Raw genomic sequence first — 17,828 nt, forward strand, 5'->3', positions numbered from 1 at the left:
GGCCTTTTCCTTCTCGGTGTTTCAATGGCAATGCTGAGAAATAAATAAAGATGCCATGTTTTGACAAGTATATTATAGCCCTCTCCATCCACATGAAGCCCCAAAGGTAGCTATTTTTGATAGGTTCTATACATATTAACCTATGATAAATAAATGATACTATATTACCTATACATAAGAACATTATTGTGCTTGTGCAAGTACCGTATATGTAGGTCATTTTTTCTTTCCTTATTTAAGCCATAGGCAGTAAATTATAAGAGCCAGTTTTACCAGACATTTAGTCATGCAGTAAATAACCTCAACCCTCCATCTCTTTTATTTTCTCATTTGTATTAACACACACATAGGAATATTTTTGCATTCATGTTGTTCATATTTGATGCTATGCATGGATGCTAGAAAATGCAAATCGGCACATTTATAGTTGTTTTTTAAAATTATTTTCATTTCTTATATTTCTATGTTTCTTATGTTGTAGATACTATATTTCTTCAGTAATTATTTGCAATAAAAATTTAAAAAATTAAAAAGATAAAGATCATTGTAGAAGATGCCACATTGGTACAAAGATTCATTGAATATCTTTTAGTAAGTTTTATTCTTTTTCTTGTGTCCACACTGTTCATTACCTCACCCACAAAAACGCAGTCCCCATAAGTCGCTAAAACATATTTATGCTTATTTATTTAGATTACAAATTAAAGATCAAGTGGATACAACAATCCACATAAATTGCATCAAAGGTGAACTGTTTTGTACTGAATCTGTGCTATGGGAGTTTCCTAAATGAAGATAAAAGGGAATACGAGGTAAAGCAGAACGAGATAAAAGAATATAAAATATTGAAGAAACTGTATATACATAAAACATTTATAAGGACAATGTGTGTTTTGCAGACAGAGGTGGCTATAAATATATATGTATGAATTCTAGCAAACATCAGCCATTGCTTTGCCACAAACCATTTAAATAGAATAACGGAGTCTTTTATTGAACACTATATTCAATCTTTGCAGATTTGCAGGAACTTCTTTGCTGACTGTGTTTCAATTCACCCTCTGTATTCTCATCATAGATTTATGGAAATGAATAGATTTGCTTATGTAGTTGTAAACTTACATATAGATTTTAGCGAACAAACTTAACATAACTTTACTATTTAATAAAACAGACAGATTTTACCAAACAATGGCTTTTAAAGGGATACTCCAGTGATTTTTTTATTTTTTTGTAGTTGTTATACAGACTGAAAGACTATCCTCTCAGTATCAGGGGATAATCGTACACATCAGGGAGAGTGTGTGCCTACATAGGCAGTACGGAGACTTACAAGTCATTCCTGCTCCGCTAGGGATTCTGGGTAAAAAATATGCAAATCTATTCTCCCGGATGTAACTAGGAGAACAGTGCACTCTGTATGCCGCCCTCTAGAGGGCAGCATCCTTAACATCATGCATGACTCAGTTATTAAGTCTACTGTCATGATGTGGATTTAATTGCCAAATTAGTATTTCTATTTCAAAAGGGACAGATTCCCAGCTATGGACAGCGCTGTTTCAGCCTATTGGGCCTCCTCAGCATAGCGTAGGGATACTGATTTGGCAAAGTGAGAGACTATAGACCAGGGTCAAGGGATAATCGTACACATCAGGGAGAGTAGGCACACACTCTCCCTGATGTGCACGATTATCCCCTGACCCTGGTCTATAGTCTCTCACTCTGCGTGTCGCTTTAAATAAAACCGTCTTAAGGGATCCAATGATAGGATCCCTTTAAAGTCATTGGAGGGTCAAAGTATAGAAGGAAAAAGTATGGGACAGACTTATGAACTGTCTTAAAGGAAAACATTTTGATTCACAAAGAAACCAATCACAGCATAGCTTTCACATCTCTTGTGCTCTGTAAAAGGTATTTTTTTCTATTTTCACCCATATTCCACAGTGTGTTTATTATTCTTATTTTTACGAATTTGCAAGAGGCTGACATAGGTAAGTTACATATATCCTTTTAGTATTGTCTGTACAACTTATTGGGCTCTGTTGTAGCTGCAATGAACAACAGTAAGGGAGCCTTCACACGGAGTTTACGCTGCGCTCATTCTGAACGTAAACTCGTTCAGAGTGAGCAGTGTAAAAAACAGATCCCATTGACTTGAATGGGTGCCAGCATATGTGCGCTCCCCATTAAAATCAATGGGAGGCTTTTTTACCTATTGTTTTCAATGTGATACGCACAATCCAGAATATTGAGCACTGACAAAGAAAGTCACTCAAATAGAGATGAATAACATCCCCTCCTCATAGTCCAAGGTGTGGCTTGGTACCGGGATATAGAATATTATGTGTATACACTCCTCTCCCCAACCACAGTACACTTCATAAATTAGAATTCCAGCTTAGCTGGTAAAAACGTCTGTCAAATAAAATACCAAAAATACATTCATGATGAATATATATATATATATATATATATATATATATATATATATATATATCTTTATTTAGATACATCTATACAGATTTATCTGTCCTCACCTCATGAAGCCAATTCAAAACAATATTCTAACATCTTAACAAAACCCATGACAGGCTACAATTCACTATACAACTGGTTGGTCACACACACAGGCTTGACATATTGAGAAAGAACATTCCAAAACCATCAAAATTATGTTGTTATGCTGGCTATGTCATGAAACACTTATCTAGGCATGGCTATTCAAGAGAAAAAGTAAGGAAGAACACTCACACACACACGCACATATATATATATATATATATATATATATATATAATTTCATGTATAAGTGTATAATTTCCTAATTTACATTTGACTAAAGGTTAGCATGGGATCTTGAAGGGGTTTTCTGGCTTCACATATTAATGACCTAGCCGTATTATAGGCCATCAATATCAGATTAATGGAAGCTCCACAGTGACATGAGCTTGGCACCACCATGATAAGGGCTCGTTCACATCTGCTCCTGGTCTCCATTCTGCAGGTTTCCATTTCCTGCACAAAACAGAGGTCGTGAGCGGTGGTGAGCGTTTTATGCTCTCCACCGCAAAACCGTTTTTTTAAAATCTGACACAGAGTACTGCATGTCCAACTCTGTGTCCGATTTAAAAAAAAAACGGTTTCATGGCGGAGAGCATAAAACGCTCACCGCCGCTCATGGCTGGACATCTTTGAAACTCATTCAAATGAATGGGTATGAAAGAGTCCTGCAGGTTTCCGTCTCCTGCAGCGTCAGTTGCTTGAAGGAACTCTGGGGCTCAGGTGAGCATTGCAATATTTTTATTGCTTGATGAGTGAGCTGTGGAAAGTATTACTGCTTTGTACCATTCAGTTGCACGCATTCTGTCAGTTTATGGGAACATCGTTTTATTCTGGATGCTATATTTGTACTGTAAGTTAGAGAACTGAATTATCAGTATTCCCCCAAAGCATAAACCTATAACCAAATCATCACTCTTATAAGAAAGATAGATTCTGTTTAAGAAATAGGAAATGTAAACCTAATATGCAGAAGGCAGAGCGGCTGCTGACTTGTGCTATAAGCGTTACTGCTTGTACTATCTAGAAGACAAGGTGTTGCAGACTCCAATGACTGTGCTGAGGGCAGTATTGGTAAATATGAAGAGCTCTGACCCACCACAGCCAGTGATTCGCTATGGGGGATTTCCTGACATTTCCTGCAAATTGAGATGGGACCAGAAAGTAGTCACCAGCAGGGACCTGCTAAGTGTCAAAATGGAATCGGCAGGGCACTGATAGCTTCTTTAACGTTTTTACACTTTTATAAGCTGCAGAACATTTTTATCTGACAGAAAACCCATTTAATAATTGCAGTCTTGTGTTTTTCACTTTGTCTATAGTAAAACAAAGCCTTGCAAGCTAATGCCAGACACTTCTAGTATGTGCTAGAAAACAATGGCATACCTGGTCCCAAAGAAAACACTGCGATCTGTTGTGCTGACTTTTACAAATATAGACAAATATCAAGGAAGACAGTTTGGTCAGTTCCCGTCGGGAATGTGTGCCCACCTCTGGTGCCCCTACAGAGTGCGGTATGCCATATATTTATTCTCATAAACAGAGAGAAATAAGTGTCCGTTTTCACCAAATCTGTCACAAATCCGTTATTGTGGTGGCGATAACGCAGGATGCAGGACTTTTGGCTCCGTTCAAAATAACAGACTTATGATGGATGTGAACGGTCCTTTATATTTTTTAACATTATTGTCTATGGCTAACGGAGGCATGACAGATGGTAATAGACGGTCCTCAGTTATACCGTCCATTATTTATGTTCATTTTTTTCTGCTCATGCTCAAAAAGCAGAACATAAAAAAAGTAAAGTATAATAACAGATCAGTTAAAAAAAAAAAAAACCCTGACACATTAACACCAGTTAGTATCTGGGCAAAAATGTAATATATTTTTTAAAGTGTTTGTTAGAGCTATTAATGGGTTAATAAACACACCCATATACCTTTAGAAGTTTTCTGGGTGTCTCTGGGGGCCCCTAGTGTCTCCTGGATCTGTTTACATAGTTCATCTTTCTGCTATGTACCGTAACTTCCACACTAACCCCTCTCATTGTATTCCCCCTCCTTCCTCTCGCCCTCTTTGCCATATTCCCTCTCCCTGTCTCTCTAGCTATCCCACCCTTTCCTACCTACTCAACCCAATCCCCGCCCCCATTATATACTTACCTTCTGGCTGCAGGACGGCTACTCCTTCTTTACTGATTCTGCAGGCATGCTTTCTTTTCCAGAGCTACTCTGTTCTCTGAAGCGATGATCCACCTCTATGGCACATGGAAGCTGCTCAGTAGAGGTGGATTATAGGCAGCAGTGCAAAAAGTGTTTGGAATTGAGTGCATGCCTGCAGAATCAGTACAGAAGAAGGAGCCATACCGCAGGAAGAAGCCTAGAAGGTACCATGTTTCTCCGAAAATAAGTCATCGTCCGAAAGTAAGACATAGCAGAGGTTTTGATGAATTGCCTAATATAAGGCACCTCCGAAAGTAAGACATCCCCCAATAATAATCTTTCTGCGCAAAGATTGTATGAAGAAAAACATTGCCTCCAGCTGAACACAGTGCGCGATGTTCCGTGTGCACAGGTATTCCGGCTGCTGACGCCGCTGCGATACATTGTATCCACTGTTCCTGCTGCTGGAGGATGAGCTGCAGATGCCCGCTGTGCATGCACTAAAGCATCGTATGCGGCGGGGGGTCCACTCTCCCAGATCATCCCACAGCAGCAGGAACAGTGGATACAACGTACGGTATCACAGCAGCGGCAGCAGCCAGCTTTCCTATGCACACGGAGCACCGCACACAACGTTCAGGTGGCTGCAATATTTTCCTTCATACAGTCTTTGTGCAGCAAGCACATCTCAGTGTAGCGCAGTGGTGGCAGCAGCACACAAAAATAAAATACGACATCCCCTGAAAATAAGACATAGCATATCTTTAGGACCAAAATTTAATATAAGACACTGTCTTACTTTCGGGGAAACACGGTAAATATAATGGGGTGGATGGGGGAGGGGGGATAATAGTAAAGATCTGTTTCCAGAAATGGGGAAACAGATCATCAACAGATATTCAGAAAATGGCTCATGACCGCCCCAAGAATATGGGTATTTTTTTTTTTTTTTATGGACTATCTTAACAGTCTTTCAACAGTAGTGTGAACACCCCCTAAGCTGGATTGTCAGAAATATGTGCGCAAGCCCTATTAAATAAAGAAAATGAAATAAATGGCACAATAAAGTCAGTCAGGAAGAAATGACTCATTGTTATTGGATGTGTTATTGCTGAGAATACATGTTTATAGATATTGTTAATTATAACGTGTGGGACAGTCCGTCTCCTATTCTTACATCATAGTTCTCATAGTGCAGATTCTACAAGAAAGCTTCTAGAGTGCATTACTAATATTGGTCATTATGCTTCTGTTAACTGTAAAATTGACCTTCTGATATAAGAACCTTTGAAAGGTACATTTGGTAATAATAACATTTTTTTATTTCCTCGGGGATGACTGCACAGCTACAATTGCAAGTGTACAGTATATACAACTTCTGTATTTAACAGTCCTGGAACATCAGATGCTGTCTGCAAAACAGCATTACCGGTAAATGCACATCCATTTGTACCTGCCACAACACCTAGCTGAAGTGCTAAGTCAATTAACAGGAAAACCTCTCAAGACTATTTTGTATAAATGCTTTGGGTCTATTTTTATTTTCCTGGTCTTTTTAATAGAGAACATACAAGGAGTTTTCCCAGTATCATCCCAAGCCATTAAGAGGAGGCTGTCAGCACAAAATCCCATTATTAAACCAGTGCCAGTACCATACAGAGCTCAGATACGTGAACGCAGAGCTATCATCTGTTTGTACACTGGCTGCTTCAGGACGAGGAAAGCTCTGATGACGTAAGTGCTGCTGAGGAAGATCTTACTGCAATGTTCAGCCATCCCAGGACACTCCCCCGAGGGACTCTTAGCTCATTTACACAGAAATTTTAAAAAAAGCATTTTTTTGTAAAATTCGGCCACTCATGCCTCTGAGCACTGTAAATAACTATTTTTGTAGTACCTTTAAAGGTTTTCTATGGTCTGACACTTGTCTGAACTCCACCATGATCTCCTTAGGCCCGATGCAGATCTGAGTTCGGGTTTCAGTTTGGGGGCGTTCACTTGGGGACCACCCCAAAAGGAAACCTATTTGCATAAAAAAGCGGCTACCTAAGGACTATAATGAGGTCCATGTGGTTTCCACTCGGTTTCAACATGAAAAATATGGAGAGAAAAGTGCTGCTTGCAGGACTTTTCTCTCCACATACTTCATGCGGATAGGGGAAGATATATATCAATGCAAGATCATCACATGTCAAGGCTGAACATAATCGCCATAAACTGTTAAGGCAGTGTGTGTTAGACCCCATGCACACGAATGAGTCGGCATCCAAGTATGGGCCAAGTTTGCAGTGGAAGGCAGTCGGATGGCACTGCGTTTTACAGTACCAGAAAAGTGAATGAGTTTCCGGCTAATCCAATCCACAGATTGCAGAAAAAAAAAAACACTGTGTTTTGTAAAGCTCACGCAGTTCTGAAAAACACAGCATGTCAATTATACCTGCGGAAACGCTGGCGTTTTCCCTATATATTTAATAAGGGAAGTAAATCCACTAAGAAAACACACAAGCAGCTCACACACAGAATAGATATAAATCTTTCCATTATATCTCATCTTTGTGTAGTCTCCATCCCTGATTTTGGTTCACCCTTGCGCCCGGTGTCCAGTTTGTGCATTCCGCCAGGTTTCCGTCTTCAATCCCAGCGAAATTGGACAGGGGAAGAAAACCCGACGGTCAGCTTTAAAACCCATTCACTTGAACGGGTTTGTAAAAGTGACATTCGATATTTTACAGAAAACAATACAGTAGAGAACTTCACATTATAATCTATTAAAGAGGACCTTTCATCACTTGGGGCACATGCAATTTTATATACCGCTAGAAAGGCATTCACGATCTGTGTCCCGGGTGAAGAGCTATCGGTGCCGGTACCGTAGCTTTTCACCGTCAGAAGGGCGTTCCTGACAGTCAGTCACGAACGCCCTTCCTCACAGCAGTGCCTATAGCACTGTACTGTGAGAGTGGTGAGGAATGCCCCCCCCAGTACTCATATAAAGACGAGTATTATCAGGAGGCGAGGGAGGCATTCCTCACCGCTCTCACAGTACAGCACTATAGGCGCTGCTGTGAGGAAGGGCGTTCCTGACTAACTGTCAAGAACGCCCTTCTGATGGTGAAGAACTACGGTACCGGCACCGATAGATCTTCACCTGGGGCACTGATTGTGAAAGTCGACAGTACGCTGAATTCAGCGTACTGTCGGCTTTCTAGCGCTATATAAAATCGCATGTGCCCCAAGTGATGAAAGGTCCTCTTTAAAGGATATTGCCATCTTAACAAGTTATCCCCATCCATAGAATAGGGGATAACTTGCAGCACAGTGTGGGTCCCTGGGTGTATTGTCCCTGCTCTGAATAGAGCCACGGTCAGAAAAAAATGTAAGTGCCAGAGACCAAAGTACAGTGCTTCAGCTATCTGGCTCATAAAGTTTTAAGTTTGTGTAATGACAGTCACCTCTATTACAAAAGTGTCTGACCTCTGCATAAGCAATGCCGCCCCTGCTACCTCTTGTGTCACCCCCTCTACCTCATAGATTGTAAGCTCTTGCGAGCAGGGCCCTCAGTCCCATTGTGTGAAATGACTTTCTTTGTAATGCATCTTTCTGTTTGTATTTGAACCTTACAAATTGTACAGCGCTGCGGAATATGTTGGTGCTATATAAATAAAATGTATTATTATTATCTCCACTACTGTGACTGAAATGAATGGGGCGCGTCTCACCCAACCACCACTCCATTCCTATGAATAGGGGATAACTTCTTAAGATGGGAATACTCCTTTAGCTTACAACACATACTAGTGCCCATTTCTATCGGCTTCCAGCTCCGACACTAATAATGCAGTAATAAATTGTAAAAAATTTCTGCCATGCTTATATTCCATTAACAATAATATGACTGGACTTTGTTAACTCTACACAAAGGCCTGCCATGCTGCTTTTCCAGCACTATAGTGCCAATTCCAGCTGCCTACATTCTACTTATCAGTTACTGATGCCAATGTTGTGGTAAAAGTCATTCAGTGAAATTGATTCGCAAAAAAATGTAAAGCCCCATACTGTACTAAATATAGCTTGCGCCAAGAGAAAATTGCTTGCATTCATACTTCTCCTCATAATTCAGATATATGCCGCGCACGCTTCATTAACAACACTGCTGATTTGTTATTTTAATGGCAGCTTTTCCTCTTGTAAAACGTTCCCATCACAATAGTCCAGTGAAGCCAGTCAGAAATTATTTAGCTCAATATACAATATATTTAGACTAATGGCAAAGAGCAGCAAGACTTCAGTCAAGCATGGTCACATCAAGTGTTTTCACTGCACAGATCAGGCTCCATAAATACAAGCCCCCTACAGTAAGTATGGAAATTGTCCTGCTAGCCTATCCGAATCCAAATAGCCATAATAGATCAAGTGTTCCTTTACTATGATAACACCGCGACACATTAAGAAGATGACAATTAGATGATGTTTGACAGAACCGTAGACGACCAGCGTGTAGCAGTAAAACTGGGAAAAGCTTCATCTTACTGAATTGTAACATCTAAATGGGCTGTCAGAGGTTAATCCAGCGATTAATAAAATCCTGTGTATTACTGTGATACCCCTAGACTACAGGGACAGACTTATATTGGACAATTTGTAGACTCTTCTATTCACCTCGATAAGACTTGCAAAAATCCATGTTCTTGGTCCTTTAGGCTAAGACCCCATGTTGCAGAAATGCAGGTTTTTTGTTGCAGATTTTGCTGCGTTTTATTTTGTGCCTAAGCCAAGAATGGCTACAAAAGGAATGGAAAATATATAGGACACTCCTTATACTTCTACCTCCTGCTCAATCTACTCCTGGCTTTGACTCAAAAAAAAGGCAACAAAATAAGCTGCGTTTCTACAAAGTGGGGCCTAAGTCTTAGTAAGGATAATTACCGTATATACTCGAGTATAAACCAACCCGAATATAAGCCGAGGCCCCTAATTTTACCACAAAAAACTGGGAAAACTTATTGGCTCGAGCATAAGCCAAGGGGGGGGGAAATGCAGCAGCTACTGGAGAATTTCAAAAATTAAAATGGTCGGTGTTTTTGGGTGCAGTAATTGCTGGGAAAGGGGAGGGGGTGTTTTGGTTGTCTGTCTGCCCCTTCCCTGAGCTTGAGGACTGTTTTTTCTTCCCCCATTGAAATTCAGTCTGGCTGAATATAGGGTATCTGCTCCTATTAACACCTTCCTGATGGAAGAGGAGCACTGCAGATCCCCTATATTCAGTAGACCGGGCACTTTCAGACACAGGGATACCTAATGTGTATGTGTATCACAGAAATGTTCTACTTTTATATGTATTCTAGGGAAAGGAGGGATTTAGAACTTTTATTCTTCTATTTATTCTAAATCTTCATTTTTATACATTTCTTTTTTTTTGCACTGTTTTATGGGAGATTCTACACACTGATATTGTGGCTGGTCATAGACCCCCCCCCAAAAAAAAAAAAAAAAAAAGAAAAAAGAATTTTTTTATTTTTTTTTGCTGACTCGAGTATAAGCCGAGGGGGGCTTTTTCAGCATAAAAACTGTTTTCAGCATAAAAAATTCGGCTTATACTCGAGTATATAAGGTATATCTAGAGCCCCCCCCAACTATGTTGTCTTCTAAAGTGTTTCATGCATCATTTATAGATTACACATTACACATTAACTTTGGATGGAGCGATAGTGCATGCCTGACCCCTTCTCCATTTAAACCGGGAACATTGGGTAATGGCATCTTTATGAGAGTGGGGATCCCAGCAAACAGATGATAGGTTTTTGGAAAAACCTCCTTAATATCAGACCCATTAACAAAGAAATGACCCCAGAGAGGATTGCCTTAAACTTATACAGAACCCCTAAGTAGAATAAATTGTAGTAAGGTAGAATTTAATAGAGTTTGCTAATTTTTATATGTAAAATAAATAAAAACTATTAAAATCATACTGAGCAGACTGCGGCCCTGCACTATTATTACCATAGCCTCGAACATATGTGGTCTTCTAACAAATTGTGATTTCATAGGCAAACAGTGGGAGGAGTGGGAGGGAATGAAGGAGTGAAGAACAGCAGCACATGTATAAATAGGTGTAATGGTATGCTACAGCCCACACAATATGTATCCAGAGTTCATAGCCCTCTATATAACACGTTTGTACCCTGCATCATTTCTGCTCCTGGGCCACAATACAAATCAATGACACCCCCCCCACACCCTACACTGTCCAGTCTTTTTATACAGTAACGGTGTCTTTAGGCCCATTCAGACACTAGAACCCAGGTGCGACTGCTACCTTTACATCCCCTATAGCTATACCTATCCTGTTACACTCCTGCAGTATTCTTAATCTCATCCCGTCACCTACATACAATATAATTGTTCACCTGTACAGCAGCACATCTGCCAACCCTAAATTCCTGCAGTCACCCAGTTTCTGAAGCAAGAGAATCTTGCGTCTCATCCCCTAAAAATCCTTCCCAGAAATACTAAGAACACAAGGCTACATTGGTATCCTATAAGACTATGTGAGTGTCACTTCACTGATGAACATCAAAGTAAAGACATTGTATCAATAACAATGACAGTAGGGGAAAAAAAGAGTAAACTGGTACATGTGACAGTATGACAAACTGTGTAACAACCAGTAAATTGTCAGTCTCAAATAGCTAATACATATGTACTAAGTAATACAGTCATACAAATAAACCTTCCAAGGAATAAAAAAACAAGATTTACCAAAAGTAATACATAAAGAAATAAGTCCAAAAATAACCAAATTCAGCAATTGATGAAGTCACATCACATCATATCACATCATAACTAGTAACACTGGCAATGTGGAGTATAACTGAGCATATACTGCAGCCCCGAAACTAACTAGAATGACAGACGTAACATTATAAGGGCTCAACCCCAGGCACAGCATCAACACAATGTGGCACTGATACATACCTCAATGTATACTTCACTCCTTTATCACATATGAACAGTACGTATCTTTTTTTCTTTTGCAATCCAGTTCTAAAATACATACATGTATTTGTTTTTATATATATATATATATATATATATATATATATATATATATATACAGTATTGGCCAAAAGTATTGGCACCCCTGCAATTCTGTCAGATAATGCTCATATTCTTCCAGAAAATGATTGCAATCACAAATTCTTTGGTATTATTATCTTCATTTAATTTGTCTTCAATGGAAAACCACAAAAAGAATTGTCAAAAAGCCAAATTGGATATAATTCCACACCAGACATAAAAAAGGGGGTGGACAAAAGTATTGGCACTGTTTGAAAAATCATGTGATGCTTCTCTAATTTGTGTAATTAACAGCACCTGTTACTTACCTGAGGCACCTAACAGGTGGTGGCAATAACTAAATCACACTTGCAGCCAGTTGAAATGGATTAAAGTTGACTCAACCTCTGTCCTGTGTCCTTGTGTGTACTACATTGAGCATGGAGAAAAGGAAGAAGACCAAAGAACTGTCTGAGGACTTGAGAAGCAAAATTGTGAGGAAGCATGAGCAATCTCAAGGCTACAAGTCCATCTCCAAAGACCTGAATGTTCCTGTGTCTACCGTGTGCAGTGTCATCAAGAAGTTTAAAGGCCATGGCACTGTGGCTAACCTCCCTAGATGTGGACGGAAAAGAAAAACTGACAAGAGATTTCAACGCAAGATTGTGTGGATGGTGGATAAAGAACCTCGGCTAACATCCAAACAAGTTCAAGCTGCCCTGCAGTCCGAGGGTACAACAGTGTCAACCCGTACTATCCGTCGGCGTCTGAATGAAAAGGGACTGTATGGTAGGATACCCAGGAAGACCCCACTTCTTACCCAGAGACATAAAAAATCAAGGCTAGAGTTTGCCAAAACTTACCTGAGAAAGCCAAAAATGTTTTTGAAGAATGTTCTCTGGTCAAATGAGACAAAAGTAGAGCTTTTTGGGAAAAGGCATCAACATAGAGTTTACAGGGAAAAAAAAGAGGCCTTCAAAGAAAAGAACACGGTCCCTACAGTCAAACATGGCGGAGGTTCCCTGATGTTTTGGGGTTGCTTTGCTGCCTCTGGCACTGGACTGCTTGACCGTGTGCATGGCATTATGAAGTCTGAAGACTACCAACAAATTTTGCAGCATAATGTAGGGCCCAGTGTGAGAAAGCTGGGTCTCCCTCAGAGGTCATGGGTCTTCCAGCAGGACAATGACCCAAAACACACTTCAAAAAGCACTAGAAAATGGTTTGAGAGAAAGCACTGGAGACTTCTAAAGTGGCCAGCAATGAGTCCAGACCTGAATCCCATAGAACACCTGTGGAGAGATCTCTTGATGGCAGTTTGGAGAAGGCCCCCCTTCACATCTCAGGGGGGACCTGGAGCAGTTTGCTAAAGAAGAATGGTCTAAAATTCCAGCAGAGCATTGTAAGAAACTCATTGATGGTTACCGGAAGTGGTTGTTCGCAGTTATTTTTTCTAAAGGTTGTGCTACCAAGTATTAGGCTGAGGGTGCCAATACTTTTGTCTGGCCCATTTTTGGATTTTTGTGTAAAATGATCAATGATTTGACTTTTTTTTCATTCTCTTTTGTGTTTTTTCATTGCAAGCAAAATAAATGAAGATATTATTACCAAAGAGTTTGTGCTATCAATCATTTTCTGGAAGAAACGGAGTATTATCTGACAGAACTGCAGGGGCGCCAATACTATTGGCCAACACTGTGTATGTATATATATATATATATATATATATATATTGTTCTGCTCACAAGCCTTTGCCCTGAAAAACTGAACAATGGGATTTTTCAAGGGCATAATAGAGTTTGTTGCTTTTACATATCTATATTGAAGGATCGTTGATGATGTTTATGGAGGATACCCATTAAATCAGAGAACCAGCAAATAAACACAAAACCTTCTGACCTGTTACGTCTCAATTCACTGATAGACAGAAAGGGTTATCGACGTTGTTAAAACTTATGGCCTATCCTTCAGTCCATTTGCATTGGCTGAATATTACATATAAACAAGGCTGATGGACAATACAATACTGAATGTCAGTGGCTACTTGTTTAGGTCCATTTACATAGAGGATTTCTCAGTATTGTATGTGTCCATTATTGTACTGTATTAGTACACAACAGAGCAATGTCTGATGGCAATCCAGCATCAAGATGTCAGCTTGTTTATAGGCTGATAAGAACCACGTGTACAGGGGACATTTAAAGGGAAGAACCATCTCAAAAATGCTAATCCCTGATATTGGGTCAGACAATAACCTCTTGTTTTACAGCCTGCAGGGTACAGTAGGCCATCAATATAAGATGAGTTTGATCCAACTCTCAGCAACTCTCTACCCTTCTTAGTCTGTTGTCTTGTTCACTTGCCAATGGATACAACCAAGGATGAAGAAACTTTCTATGGTCTGACATGTGTCATAATCCCCACCATGATGCCCTTATTGTGACCGGGTTACCTTCTCATATATGTAGTGTTCCTCCACAATAAGGAAGTCATGGCTGGGCTTCTGAGAAGTCCAGGACCACAGAAAGTACCTACAATCATGGTGGTATCCATTGCCATTTGATCCAGACAACAGATGTCACCACTAAGATGGTTAGAGAAAAGAATTTTTAATTACTTCGATTTACAAAAATAGTTAAGTTTTAATTGTCTACCAATTTAAATATGGCTATGGTCCTAGGAATACTCCTTTAAGTGATACCATGCACAGATGCAGCTAAAAGGACTGTATTTACCATGTAAATGCTAAGAGACCCACTTACAAGTAGCTGATCAGTGGTGGGGACCCGGACCCCCGCCAATCTAATATCCACAGCCTGTACTAAGGACAAGCCATTAGTTTTAGAAACTTGAAGTACCTCTTTAAAAAACAATTTCTGCTCATATTCAACTAGATAAAACCAGAAAACAAGCATTTATAACAATCATTTCCATTATTCCAGTATCACCATAGTTAGCAGGACGATATCCAATCATATGATATCATTCCTGACATCTGCAGATTTACAGTATTTCTAACTATAAGTGTAAATGTATCAAATCCATTAATATTACACAATCCAAATTCATATCTAGTGCAAGCATCAATAGTTAATGTTTTTTTTAGCTCATGGGCATTAACATCTAATAAGCATCCTATCTGGAGAAATTATGAATAAAAGCCAAGCTAGTTTTGTCATTTCCTGTACTCCGATGAAAGGTACACGAATAGAAGCGAAGTTCTTTCATTTCCAATCAAAGCAAATCTCATTGACTCCTTGGATGCACCCAGTAATATTCTTGTCTCGGCTCCTGTGTTATAAATGCTAGGTTGTATACGTCTTGACTGCAAATCAAGCAGCATAATAAACAGCACTTATCATACTTTTTCAGACAGTGCAAAATACGTGACGGTGGAATAATAAGGATTTGTTGTGACTACAATGTAAGGCATATGCTTTCAGGACTATTAGGTATCTATAGACTCTACTTGTTTCTAGGTTTCTTCATTTTTTTGTACAATTCTGGTTGTTAATAATGAGTTTAGGCCAATAGATCCAAAAGGGCGCAGACCCCAGACTTGACTCCTGTCTATGTGATCAACAACTATATCCATCACACAGAAATAACCTCATCATACTCCTCACTTGCAAAACAACGTGCCTCATGTACTCTGAGATTTTGTAGAATGACATGACATGCAGTACTTTAACAGAACTGTGTAAACAGGTATACATAGGCACTGCAGGTATGACATATAAGCAAATGACATGAAGCCTGTCACAACAATACTGAACTTTACATATAGGCATTATTCTGCATATGTGATTTAGAGCAAGGGTAGACAGATCAGGAGATAGACAGATAGATAGATAGATAGATAGATAGATAGATAGATAGATAGATAGATAGATAGATGATAGAATATTAATTCTTGTAGATGAGAGAGATAGATAGATAGATAGATAGATAGATAGATAGATAGATAGATAGATAGATAGATAATCAGTTTTCATAGATAGACATATATAGGTATATAGAAATAATAGCTAAATATTAGTTCTCATAGAAAGATGTGTAGATGGATAAATAGATAGATAATGGTTGATAAATAGACACAGTAGTTAAGAGATCAACACAAACATAGATAAATACATAAATAAGTATATGATGTATGGCAGATAGATAGATAGATAGATAGATAGATAGATAGGAGATAGATAGATAGATAGATAGACAGATAGATAGATTGATAGATACTGTAGATTGATCATTGGACAGGTGCAGATAAAAGAGTAGTTATGGGTTATATACATAAATGATACAGAAGATAGACAGAGATAAAAGTCAGAGGAGACCACTGTCTTCGACTTTGGGAAGAAAACACTACTGTCATGCAGACATCCCTGACTTGAATCCACAATTCTGCTTCTCTCAGGAATTCTGGAGACAAGCAGCACAAACAGATCTGGGCTTGAGTGGGGTCTCAGCAGTCCAGGCCCACTGTGTACCTGTTGTAAATCAAACTGCTTGGTGTGAACAGCACAGATGGGAAGAGAAAATAGGTAAATAATTGAAGGGAGGGGATCCACGGTTGGGGACATCCAGCACACGAAGGCTCAGGTCATGCAATACAAGTGAACTGTCGAATTTTCCTTAAACTGTATCTCTCATATAGACCATTCCTAACATCCCAACTGGATATCAAATACAGGAGGAAAACACTCATCATCCACAACACAAGGATAACCCTCAGCAGCTCAGACTAGGAACTCCTGGTCAGGGCTGGCACTTACCTAATGAGCCAGGGGCATCCCAGCAGCAGGAATTGGTGGGGAGGGGGCATTGTCTGTGACATGTATACACAGCCCAGGTCTATTCCTAACACCAGGCATTGTAGGGCTGATAACCCCCCAGCTCACCCCTGTAGGGGGGTTGTACATAATGGGGTGAGGGAGATAACATGGGGGCTCAGTGCTGGCAGCCAGTATATGGTGCTGGCTGATTTAGGGGTTCACATTGAACTGGCAGCCATGTACAAAGAACAACAATGCATATGCATTGCAATAACAGCCTGTAAACACTGAATATATTTAGCAATAATAATCCAGATATTTTCTATCACAATCTGCCATTTTCCTAAGAACTTAGATAAAGGCCAAATATAGGACTTTTCTTACCTTTCCATCAACAAGTACAATCCCCCTCCTCCTTACATACAGGACAGACACCATGGTTCCTTCCCCTGTCTTGTAAGAATTGTTGTTGTCTCCAAAAACTGCACCATGTATGGCCAGCTGAGAGGGCAGTGTGCACACTAGTGTGAGGGTGACCGGAGCGGCATTACATTGCAGAATGACACCAACTCCTGACTGAAAACTTGACTGGAGTTGAATGCCGATAGAGGCTGCCAGTGTCAGTCATGGCCAGCAGAGACAGCTCCTGTACATGGTGCACACACAATACAATGGCAGCAGAAGCAACAGGCGTCACTGAGCACTGACAGACAGAGAGCCCTTACCTGGAGCAACTACCTGACGCCGCTGCAAGCAGAGGGAGACAGGGACAACATGCTGCTGTGTGAGCCCGCCCGGGTGACAGTCCAGCCCTGACCTGTGCTCTCACAGCACTGCCACCATCCTCACTACGATGTACAGACACAGGGCTCCTCCTGCTGCTGCAGCCCTGGGGAGGAGAGACCCGGGCCAGACAATGCACACACACACCCAGCAGCAGCAGCACAGTCTGACTGAGTCGGTATCTCCCCAGCTCTGAGGGGCTGGGTGGTGCTGCTGCTGCTGCTGCTGTGATGTGGGTGGGTGGGTGTGATGGTGACTCTACACCACTGTCATCTCTCTGCCGTGTGTCTATGATTTTCAGGCATGACCCTGTTTCCAGCTAATAATCTCTTAGCAGCCATCATCATCCTCATCATCATCTGACAGGAATTTCTTCTCTCTGTGGTAATTTCTATTCACTGCCTGGCTGCTTACTTACCAGTCACATTACAGCAACCTGTCTGGCATAAATAATTCCTCCAGGTTAGGAAACAGCTCGGGAAAATTGTGCCATCCA

The 17,828-nt window shown here is 40.2% G+C and overlaps 1 protein-coding gene across 3 annotated transcripts in view; it reads right to left on the reverse strand.

The window, feature by feature from the left end:
• LRRC3B (leucine rich repeat containing 3B) overlaps positions 1 to 17,452 on the reverse strand; it is a 153,801-nt gene extending 136,349 nt beyond the window's left edge. Inside the window, exon 1 of one of the 3 annotated variants that reach the window (XM_075271374.1) lies at positions 17,275 to 17,452. The gene's annotated coding sequence lies outside the window, so the exon portion shown is untranslated. Of the gene's footprint in view, positions 1 to 16,549; positions 16,618 to 16,933 lie in introns of those variants that run through there. The other 2 variants (XM_075271375.1, XM_075271376.1) reach the window with 2 other exon arrangements.
• Positions 17,453 to 17,828: the final 376 nt, after the last annotated feature.

The sequence above is a fragment of the Leptodactylus fuscus genome, chromosome 4 (assembly GCF_031893055.1).
Source record: "Leptodactylus fuscus isolate aLepFus1 chromosome 4, aLepFus1.hap2, whole genome shotgun sequence".
Taxonomy (NCBI): domain Eukaryota; kingdom Metazoa; phylum Chordata; class Amphibia; order Anura; family Leptodactylidae; genus Leptodactylus; species Leptodactylus fuscus.